Raw genomic sequence first — 12,373 nt, forward strand, 5'->3', positions numbered from 1 at the left:
CAAATTAAATTATTGCAGGTGCGAACCTCTTTTCTACTCCACTTGCAGGGTCGATTAAAGTCAGTTCACGTTTCTTCTTAATCCATGTGCAACAGCTAAAGTCGGAGTTAGAAAAGGGGGGGGGGGGCGCTTAGAGCATCATTTCCATATGAAGATTCTAGAAGAATTTAGTGTGAAATACACTGCTAGCCCCGGCACCTCGCAGGCTCTAAAATGTATATCTTAAGAGCTGTGAGCACTTGTTGTACAGAGAAGTGTATCACAGTAGCGAAGATGAACAAGTGCTCATAGCTCCTAAGGTACGCATTTCAGAGCCCGTGTTTGCTGGACATCTTTTCCTTGAAACTTCCTGGCAGATTAAAACTGTGTGCCGGACCGAGTCTCGAACTGGGGACCTTTGCCTTTCGTGGGCAAGTGCTCTACCATCTGAGCTACCCAAGCACGACTCACGCCCCGTCCTCACAGCTTTACTTCCGCCAGTACCTCGTCTCCTACCTACCAGACTTCACAGAAGCTCTCCTGTTAAACTTGCAGAACTAGCACTCCTGGAAGGAAGGATATTGCGGAGACATGGCTTAGCCTCAGCCTGGGGGATGTTTCCAGAATGAGATTTTCACTCTGCAGCGGAGTGTGTGCTGATATGAAACTTCCTGGCAGATCAAAACTGTGTGCCGGACCGAGACTCGAACTCGGGATCTTTGCCTTTCGCGGGTAGCTCGGTTGGTAGAGCACTTTCCCGCGAAAGGCAAAGGTCCCGAGTTAGAGTCTCGGTCCGGCACACAGTTTTAATCTGCGAGGAAGTTTCATATCAGCGCCCACTCCGCTGCAGAGTGAAAATCTCATTCTGGATCTTTTCCTTGTTTTGGTCCATACTACACACCTCTGAGATTTGCTTACCCTACAGTCTTAGCAACAATAGTACTAGTATATGTAATTGACTGTCAGAGGTATCGGACCGGTTCTCGCTCAGTACTTTCGACTCGTTCGTTTCCGTTACAGAGACCCTTGACTCAAGTTGATAATTTATACTTCTCCATCACCCTAGAGAGCTTGTAACATCATCACGGAATCAACCTTTATATATACATATAGTTACAGACGACGGCGCCTGTAATTTTGACCCTCTGTTGCGTCGTTGGATGACGTTTCCGGACGTGGATTCCTATGTAAAACTTGATCTATTACGTCCCCTATACAACCTCTAGAAGTGTGTAACATGAATTTTGAAACTCTCTGTATATATGTATCGACTTGAAGAGATTCATATTATTTTATCTTATCTCGTATCTAGTTTTAAACTATAATTCTATAAGTCATAAGCTAAATAAAAAAATAATGTGTTTCGTTTAATGCCATACCATAAATCTGTTAATTTATACATTATTTTGAACTTACTCGGAGTGAATCCGAACTTCACCGTCAGAATTTCTTTGGGTGTTTAGAGGAATTTTTGGTGTATTTTGGTAGGAAGAACTCAAAGTCTCCGGTGGCTTATTACAGAGTAATTTCGTTTCGTTTGATTTCTTACCCCCATTTATCGTTGGATCTGCATATGAGGTAATCAAAATTTTAATTGTAATCTTGACAAAATAAAGCTCCATAGTTATATAACAGGCTGAAGAAAGGTAAACCTACGTTTACAGCATCTGTGGATTTGGAGAAAGCTTTTGAGAATATAGACTGCAGTACATTCTTTGTAGCAGGGGTAAAATATGAGGAGCGAAAGATTATTTACAACCAGAACAGAAACCAGACTGCAGTTATAAGAATCGAAGGACATGAACGGGAAGCACCAGATGAGAACGGAGTGAGACAGAGTTGTAACCTGTCTCTTACGTTATTCAGTCTGTACACTGAGTAAGCTGTGATGGAAACCAAGAAGAAATTTAAAAAGGGAATTAAAGTTAAGAGTGAAGAAAAAATATGGGGTTTGCTAATGACACTGTAATTCTGTCAGTGACGTTTAAGGACTTGGAAGAGAGGTTGAACGAAATGGAAGCTGTCTTGAAAGGAATTGTAAGATGAACATTAACAAAAGTAAAACGACGGTAACGGAATGTAGTCGAATTAAATCAAGCGATTCTGAGGCAATTTGGTTTGGAAAAGAGACGATAAAAGTAGCAGATGAATTTTGCTATTTGGGCAACAAAAAAGTGATGACAGCCGAAGGAGATAAGATGTGAAATGGAAACTGGAAACAGAAAGGAAAGAATTTTTGAACGGGGGGAATTTGTTAAAAACGAATGTGGATTTAAGTCTTAGAAAGGCTTTTCTGATTGGGATTGTCTGGATTGTATCCTTGTATGGAAGTGAATTGTGGACTATAAGCAGTTCAGACATGAAAACAATAGAAGCTATTCAAATGTGGTGCTATAGAAGAATGCTAACGACTCGATAGGTAAACCGTGTAACTAATAATGAGAGAATGAATGGAATTGTGGAGGAAATAGATTTATTGCACAACTTTACTAAAAGAAGGGATCGTTTGACAGGACACATTCTAAGGCATCACGAAAATGTCAGTTTCGTAATGGAAGGAACCCTGGGAGCGAAAACTGTAGAGGGAGACCGCTACATAGCGGATGGTTAATGAGGAACAGATTTACGTTGGAAAAAATTAGTTGCAATTTTGGCCACCAGGTGCAGATCTGGCGCTGTACAGCATCCCATCGATTTCTCTGGTGCTCATATTGAACAAATGGGGTAACTTAACGATATAATCAACATTAAGCCTTTCACACTTGTTTGCCCTTTTATGCTCACATCCTGTTACTAATCCATAACAAATGAAAAAAAAAATCTATACGAGGTAAGTATTTCTCGCATTCACAGTGCCAGACTTGCACCTGGTGACTAAAACTGGAACTAATTTTTGTTCCAGCGTAAATCGGTTCCGCATTAACGCATTGGAATATCTACCAAGTTTCGCTGCCATCCGATAATTATAGCCCACACAGGACCTATGTGAGTAGCGTCTCTTTAATTGTAATCACCCGGTATTTCACACTGTGTTGGTTATTACACGCTATTGTGTCATCGAATACACAGTCGAACACTTAGAAATTAATATGACAAAAGTAGCGCAGGATGGTGTAAAAGAGAGAGGAAGAGGAGCATGATAAAATGCAGGTAATGAAGTTAGGGGAAAGAAAGTGGCGTGGCTGACAGAGGAATGAAACGAGAAAGAAGCGAACTGAAAGGGTATGGGAGCTTCTGGCGCAACCCATCGATACAGTGGAGTATCGTGCGATAATTCATCTTTTTGAATTTGAAGGGGAACAACTCTTCAACAAACCATGCTGTGTAGGTGGAAGTGTACGGCAACAGTGTAACATCATATGATACAATGATAAGGCGGCGCAGACGTTTCCGGTGTGGTCAGATAAGAATGATAATGAACAAAGTGTTAGACGGCCTCTTCTGTAAAGTACCTCGACTATCAATAGAGGTGGAGGAACTCGTGCTTTCAGACCGGAATATCAAAACCAAGGCATGTGAAAATTGGTCGTGGATGGTTTACAAAATCTTCCTCGTCGTGTTGAACATTACGAAGTTCGGCGCCCGCTGGTTTCGCGACTACTCATACCTATTCGGATAGTCTGCCGAACAAAGACAGAAGTGTAAGTGTTGCAGCTGTGTCGAGGCCAGTCCGGATTACTTCTTTTCTCACTTACATGACTGGGTGAACAGACATTAATGATGATTGACAACCATGAGAAATTGATTCGAAGTAAATTCGCTGAATGCGAATACCTTGGCATCAGCTGTCTTAGGTATAAATGCACCACCTATAGGTGAGAGATGTTTGCCGCACCGGGACTCGAACCTGGATTCTCGGGCTTATCGCGAGCCTGCGGCTTAACTTTTTTGTGGTGCGGTGCCGGGGGAAAAGTGGGCACGGGTCAATATACGAGACTTGGCCACAATGCCTTCGTTGCCAAACAAAAAGAAATGGAAGGGTTAAACTGTCACAGGAGAATACTCAATTATTTATTGACAAAAAATAAATCCGACTTTTTCGTGACGTGTCTCTGTCACCAACATTTTGTCTTCGGGTAGTAAACATCGTTCGGGTGAAGTAGAGTGCGTGAATGGACAAAAGCGGATGACAGCCGGAAAAGAGAGCCAAAATTTGACGTAGAAAATATCAGATCCCTTCCGCCGGCCCATAATCCAGCCGTTGGTCGTCTGTATCCTGAACGTTGCAGTTCACGCATAGAGGCGAATCGGTAAGATGGACCCTATGAGTCTCTCTCGAGTAATCTGTTTTTTGTTCACCGTGTCATGCCAGGTCGAAAGCACATTTGAATCTAGCGTTACCGCGTTGAGAGTCCACCATACTACTCTCCAATGCTCGTTAGGAAATTTCAGTTCGAAGACATTGGGCGACCGGCGGAGAAGTAGGGTGGCCAGTGGTAAGCGAGATACAGGGAGAATATCCCATAGGTAGCTATACTGTAGATAAGACCACAATTGGAGAATGGCTCCGGTGTCTCGGTAAGATCCAGAGGAGGGTCAAGGTGCAAGTAGGTTGCTTATGTGTTTGTATGTTGGCAGCGCTATGTAGCGCTTTGCATTAATAACTCTGACAGCGCTGTGTGCACTCCGTAAGAGACTCTGTGGCTGGTCGGACTCGCAGTTGGAGGTGAACAGCCAGCAGTAATGTAAGTTGGGAGTGAGTAGTCTGGAGTGATGGAGGTTAGACGTTAATAATTAGTAGTGCTGGAGGTTTGGAGTATTAGCGCGAGCGGACGGTGTGAGTGTGTATCCGCCATGGAGATTTATTACTGATGATTATATAATTTTTTTGAGCTGGTTGCCACTTGATTAAGGTAAAGTCTGCTAATATATTGTTTGCTCTGCAACAAAATCTTTCCTTTGCTAACCACATGCCTATTAATAGTTAGAGCCTTCAGTAGTTAGAATCTCTTATTTAGCTGACAGTATTGGCGCTTGTATCGCAGTAATGAAGATTTTCTGTGAGGTAAGTGGCTTATGATATGAATGGGTTGTTGTTGGGATTTCTTCTAATCCAGGGCCATTCTTTTGAGTTAATTTTAAAGCAGTCAGATGACGTTACCGTTGAATATTGTGAGTAATTAATGAATAGGAAAAGTTTGAGATCTGTTAGTCAGTGCAAATTCTGTAGGTCAGAAATGTAATGATAAAGACTAGCAAAGTGACAGTTGCATTCAATTTCACTCAGCATTTTAAGTGAAAAATAGTTATTAAGAAGTTTCAAAGGGAAGGCGATGCCAGAGCCTCCATCAGTAATCCCGTGAGGCTCGTCGGGCATCGCTGTCAAAGCTTGAGGTGCATAGCGACGTAGACAGACACTGCTCTATCATGAACACTGACAAGACCAAGTCGTCACTTCGGCTATCTGTGCACGTCTCCCGTTGGCCTAATCGCCATAGCCGAGTGCTGGGGTTCTCACTATGGCCCCGCATCAGAGGAACGAAGCAAGCCGACGAAATATGTGGATCGACCTTCTCAAAAGAAGAAGTCCCATCCATCATCTGATAAGATGATGTTGAGTGTTTCTGCGACTGCCATAGTGCGATGCTTACAGATTACGTTCGTAAGTGGCAGACCGTCACAGGAACATACTGCTGAAATCCTCCGACGATATTACAGGAGACTATCTCGCCCGAATAGTCGGGGGAACCTTTTCGCTCCAAGTACACGCCCAAGCGTATTCTACGCAGGGCCCAGTCAGATATGGCTGCTTCTGTCGGCCATCAAATGTTACCTATCCCCTGCGTTCTTATGATATTCAACGTTTTTCTTCATATGAAGAAATAATTGTGTGGCAGGAAATTGCTAAATGACAACGAGTTGATTTTTGACGTGGAATGTTTCCAGAACTGCCAAACTGTACACTTCTACGAGTACATTCGAGGTCTTCATCAAGCCATCCGCCTTTGGGGAAAAAAGTATTGCTTCAAGGATGTAGGCCTATAAGTAAAGAAGGACTAAGTTTGATAGTAACAGTCTCCATTTTATCAAACTGATAGTTAAAACTTTATTTATAGCTCTCGTATTACACTCAAAATAAACTCTAACAAGAAACCCCTTGAGCGCGAGGTCGCAAGTTCAAACTGTACTTAAGCCTCGTTTACAAGTATTGCGTTAACAATTATGACAGGAAAAATATTAGCTACCTAATGACTCACAATGTACATCTGGAGGGTGACACGGAGGCGCAGAGATTAACCTTCTACGGTATGTATGTATTACACTTCGCAAAATGGACATCATCGACATTCAATAAATGTTCAAAACAAACCATTAACTTGCTCCACGAACACCGAATGAAAAATGGCGCGTCATAGAAATCACAAAGGTTGGCACCATCCACATCGAAGGCGAACTCCTCGGGAGTTACAAACCGTGCCGGACGTTCAGCTAGGTATCCACTCTTAAAGAATGCGCATAGAATCACACTGCTGAGATGGAGTGATGAGAACTGATGGAATGTGATGACATGCAACCGACTGCGAAACAGTCTGTTGTGGAGGTTATCATGAAACTGACTATCCTTTAACGCGTAGCTGCAGATAGTGCGACAATATGTTTTATAGGCAAGGAAAAAAAAAAAAACATTCAGAGGCTGAATTTGTCCAGTGGTTCCAGGTGATACGAACTGCAGTGGTACAAACTTTTCACGATGAATAGTTTGCACTAAATGAGTATGATTTTTATACGTAGACCGGAATCAAGCAAAGACAAGTTATTTGACCAACTATTGGCCAAAAGCAGTACTCATATCATAGTTGTAGTTCTATTAGGTCCATTTTCTTACTCTTGCGTGTTGTGACATATATACGAGGTGTGGCTAGAAAAAAACCGGACTAGTACTGGTGAAACAATAAAACGAATGCAATAAGGCTGAAAGTCGCGTGGCCTGTCACGTGACTCTCGCTCCGCCTACTGCTCGAGTTTCATCTGCCTCCTGCACTAAGTCTGCCCGTGGCGTCTGTTTTAAGTAGTTGACGTTTTGTCTGTGCGTCGGAAAATGTTGAGTGTACAGAAAGAACAGCGTGTTAACATCAAATTTTGTTTCAAACTAGGAAAATCTGCAAGTGAAACGTTTGTAATGTTACAACAAGTGTACGGCGATGATTGTTTATCGCGAACACAAGTGTTTGAGTGGTTTAAACGATTTAAAGATGGCCGCGAAGACACGACACCAGTGATGACACTCGCACTGGCAGACCATTGTCAGCAAAAACTGATGCAAACATTGAAAAAATCGGTAAACTTGTTCGACAAGATCGCCGTTTAACAATCAGAGCAGATTGAGTGCAGGAGGCAGATGAAACTCGACCAGTAGGCGGAGCGAGAGTCACGTGACAGGCCACGCGACTTTCAGCCTTATTGCATTCGTTTTATTGTTTCACCAGTACTAGTCCGGTTTTTTTCTAGCCACACCTCGTATTACCTACTGCCTTTGAAAGGTGACGCACAGGATAAAGAATTGTAGGGGGCAGAGCAGCTCCAACTTCTCGCAACGCAATAAATAGCTTTCCAGCCAATTTAGTATGCATATAAAGAGTTGGCATAACTGTATACAAATGCGTTAAGGCAGTGGTGTTATCTGATCTTAATACAACTCTCTTGGTACCTCTAATTTCCAGGGTTCTTTTCATATGCATTTCTTCTTCACATCCCGATTGTTCGGAGGTGAAAACAAATTCCTTGCTCAACGATGGGATAAGTTTATCTCATCCAGAAATTTTGCGGCCGATTCAGCAGTTTGCTGTGCATCGTCAAGTTGATGTTTTGTTTGAGATTTCGTTATCTTGCGTCTTCCAATTCTGTAGCACTGTTCGAAGTTATGTAACCATCCAGAGCTTCCCTTGAAATCACTCTAATCGATGTCACGGGAAATTTGATGTGCATGACGTAGTAGGTCACGATCATGCACAACCTCATTTTCAAAACGCGCAACACCAGTTTTGGAACATGTGCGCTTGTTCACCCTTGAATATCCATAGTTTTTCTTATGCGCTAAACGGTCACATTGCTGTGGACTTATTCTTCAACTGTTCGTAATTGTTTTTTTACTATACTGCGAATGATAGTACCTGTACATAATGATGTTTAATACCCGCTCCTAGGACAACTATTGCCCTTTACTACGTTCATTGTAGACGGGATTCGTGGCTCCCTGTCCGACTAGGATGATAAACAACGTCTTGACGCCTGTTTCACTACCACTTTCTCTTGTTAAGCACGTATCGAAGTCATTTATTCCTCATACACAATTTCCACATAGTCGAGCGTGTACATTCCACCTACTTATCTTGCAGAAACGCTAATATTTCATCTGCCACTTCTCTCCCACTCTGCGAAATTCCTTGAATTTCAGTCTGACGAAATGTCAACTTTGGCAACTGTTGTTGTAGATATAATGCAATCTTTGCTTTGTTTATCGTTGCCATTGCTCTCCTTTGTATCAACACCACTAGCACTGTAGCACCGCTGTGAGTTACTCGTCGAATAAGCAGCTCAACAACGCTCCGCAGTCTCATTCTGCGCTCGCCACTGGGTATCCTCTCTTCCGCTTCCTGTTGCCATTAGTAGCCAATTTTGGGGGTTGCTTGGTATATCAGTATGTGGAGCGTCGAATGTCGTAAAATGAAGGGATGCCTTGTTAAAAAAAAATTAAAGAAAGACGCACCACGAAGAAATTATCCGAATGGGACGGAAATCGGCAGATGATGTAAATATACACTACTGGCCATTAAAATTGATACACCACGAAGATGACGTGCTGCAGACGCGAAATTTAACCGACAGGAAGAAGGTGCTGTGATATACAAATGATTAGCTTTTCAGAGCATTCACACAAGGTTGGTGCCGGCAGCGACAACTACAACGTGCTGACATGAGGAAAGTTTCAGCCGATTTCTCATACAAAAACGGCAGTTAACCGGCGTTGTCTGGTGAAATGTTGTTTTGATGCCTCGTGTAAGGAGGAGAAATACGTACCATCACGCTTCCGACTTTGATAAAGGTCGGATTGTAGCCTATCGCGATTGCGGTTTATCGAATCTCGACACTGCTGTTCGCGTTGGTCGAGATCCAATGACTGTTAGCAGAATATGGAATCGGAGGGTTCAGGGGGGTAATACGGAACGCCGTGCTGGATCCCAACGGCCTCGTATCACTAGCAGTCGAGATGACAGGCATCTTATCCGCATGGCTGTAACGGATCGTGCAGCCACGTCTCGATCCCTGAGTCAACAGATGGGGACGCTTGCGAGACAACAACCATCTGCACGAACAGTTCGACGACGTTTGCATCGGCATGGACTATCAGCTCGGAGACCGTGGCTGTGGTTACCCTTGACGCTGCATCACAGACAGGAGCGCCTGCGACGGTGTACTCAAAGACGAACCTGGGTGCACGAATGGCAAAACGTCATTTTTTCGGATGAATCCAGGTTCTGTTTACAGCATCATGATGGGCGCATCTGTGTTTGGCGACATTGCAGTGAACGCACACTGCAAGCGTGTATTCGTCATCACCATACTGGCGTATCACCCGGCGTGATGGTATAGGGTGCCATTGGTTACGCGTCTCGGTCACCTCTTGTTCGCATTGACGGCACTTTGAACAGTGGACGTTACATTTCAAATGTGTTACGACCCGTGGCTCTACCCTTCATTCGATCCCTGCGAAACCCTACATTTCAGCAGGATAATGCACGACCGCATGTTGCAGGTCCTGTACGGGCCTTTCTGGATACAGAAAATGTTCGACTGCTGCCCTGGCCAGCACATTCTCCAGATCTCTCACCAACTGAAAACGTCTAGTCAATGTTGACAGAGCAAGTGGCTCGTCACAATACGCCAGTCACTACTCTTGATGAACTGTGGTATCTTGTCGATGCTGCATGGGCAGCTGTACCTGTGCATGCCATCGAAGCTCTGTTTGACTCAATGCCCAGGCGTATCAAGGCCGTTATTACGGCCAGAGGTGGTTGTCCTGGGTACTGATTTCTCAGGATCTATGCACCCAAATTGCGTGAAAATATGATCACATGTCAGTTCTAGTATAATATATTTGTCCAATGAATACCCGTTTATCATCTGCATTTCGTGTTGGTGTAGCAGTTTTAATGGCCAGTAGTGTACATACAAACAAATGATTACAGTCTCAGAAAAACTGGATGATTTACCCAAGAGAAAGAGGTGCACAAATTAAGGAAGACAATAACGCGATCACATGTCAGTTCTAGTATAATATATTTGTCCAATGAATACCCGTTTATCATCTGCATTTCGTCTTGGTGTAGCAGTTTTAATGGCCAGTAGTGTACATACAAACAAATGATTACAGTCTCAGAAAAACTGGATGATTTACCCAAGAGAAAGAGGTGCACAAATAAGCAAGACAATAACGCGTTGTACCCCCTGTGGCCCCTATGCAAACAGCTATACGGCTTGTGATTGGTTGATAGAGTTGTTGGACGTCCCCCTGAGCGATATCGTGCCAAATTCTGTCCAATTGGCGTGTTACATCGTTACAATCTCGAGATAGTAGGAGGGTCCTACCCATAATGTTCCAAACTTCTCTCAATCGGTGAGAGATCCGGCGACCTTGTTGGCGAAGGTAGGGCTTGGGAATCAGGATCAAAAGCGGTAGAAACTCTCGACGAGTACGGGCGGGTAGTATTTTACTGAAATGTAACCTCAGGATGGCTTGCCATCAATGACAACGAAACAGGGCGTATATTATCGTTTACAGCACCCTTAAAAGACTGCGGTCCACCGACGATATTCTACGTCCCGTTTCGTTACCCTGGGCTTACAATTCAGAAAGATAGTCCCCGGTCGTAGACGGCGAGAGTTTCTACTGTTTGTCTTCTTGTTTACCAAACCCTGGCTTGGCCAGCAAAGTCGCCGAAGTCTCCCCAATTGAGAACGTTTGAAGCATGATGGGCAGGCCTTCCAACCATCTCGGGATTTTGGCGATCTAACGCGCCATTGGACACAATTTGGCACGATATCCTTTAGGAGTACATCCAACAGCTCTGTCAGTCAAAGCCAACCAGAATAACTCGTTGTATAAGGGCTAGAGGTGGACCAACGCGTTATTGGCTTGCTCATTTTTGAACATCTTTCCCTTGAAAAAATAATCGAATGTTTCTGAAATTGTAATCATTAGTTTGCCTGCACATGTACATCACATCTATCGATTTCCGTCCCATTTGGATGATTTCCTCGTGATGTGTCGGTTTTTTTTTTGGTCTTGAAGTCAATTTGTAGAACGGTGGAAATGTCAACAGTATGCATTGTGAGCCTTGTTTGGAAACAAAACTTTTACCATTCACTCACTGTAAATGCTGTTGATATCAATAACGCCCACTTCACTCTTCACCCTCAACATTCATTGAGCGCTACTCGGTTGTGTGTCTGTTTATTTTTCTGGCAGTGTTAGCTGTCTGCCAAAAGTGGTACAAGGAAGTAGGGATATGTTTACTGATGAAGACTTGGCCGATATGGCTCCTAGTGAGTGATGTAACTGAATGCAACAGAAGAGCAGCATGGAGACGTCACGCTGACTGTTCTTCCAGCGACGGCAATCGCATGACTGTACTTTTGCATCTGTTGCTAGCTTAAATTACAAATATAAAGATTTAGAAGCATATATAACTAGAGGAAACACAGGCACAGCCTTCGGAAAAATTAGAAAGGCCTTTGGGGAAAAGAGAAGGTGCTGTACAAATATCAAGAGTTCAGGTGGTAAACCATTACTAAGCAAAGAAGCGAAAGCTGAAAGGAGGAAGAAGTATATAGAGGGGCTATACAACGAAGATTAACTTGAAGGTGTATTATAGGAATAGAAGAGGACCTAGATGAAGATGAGATGGGAGATATGATACGGCGAGAAGAATTTGACAGAGCACTGAAAGACCTAAGTCGAAACAAGGCCCCTGGTATTAACGGATATTCCGTCAAAGCTATTGATAGCCTTGGAAGAGCCAGCCATGACAAAAATCTCCCATCTGATGTGCAAGATGGGTGACACAGGCGAAATACCCTCACACTTCAAGAAGAATGTAATAATTCCAATTCCAAAGAAAGCAAATGATTACACGTGTCAATATTACCTAAATATCTGTTAAATAAGTCATGGTTGCAAAATACTAACACGAATTCCTTGAAGAATGGAAAAAAAATTAGTAGAAGCCAACCTTCGGGAAGATCAGTTTGGATTCAAGACAAATACAGGAACACGCGAGGCAATACTGACACTACGATCGCCGGCCGGAGTGGCCGAGCAGTACTAGGCGCTACAGTCTGGAACCGCGCGACCGCTACGGTCGCAGGTTCGAATCCTGCCTCGGGCATGGATGTG

The sequence above is a fragment of the Schistocerca nitens genome, chromosome 8 (assembly GCF_023898315.1).
Source record: "Schistocerca nitens isolate TAMUIC-IGC-003100 chromosome 8, iqSchNite1.1, whole genome shotgun sequence".
Lineage (NCBI taxonomy): Eukaryota > Metazoa > Arthropoda > Insecta > Orthoptera > Acrididae > Schistocerca > Schistocerca nitens.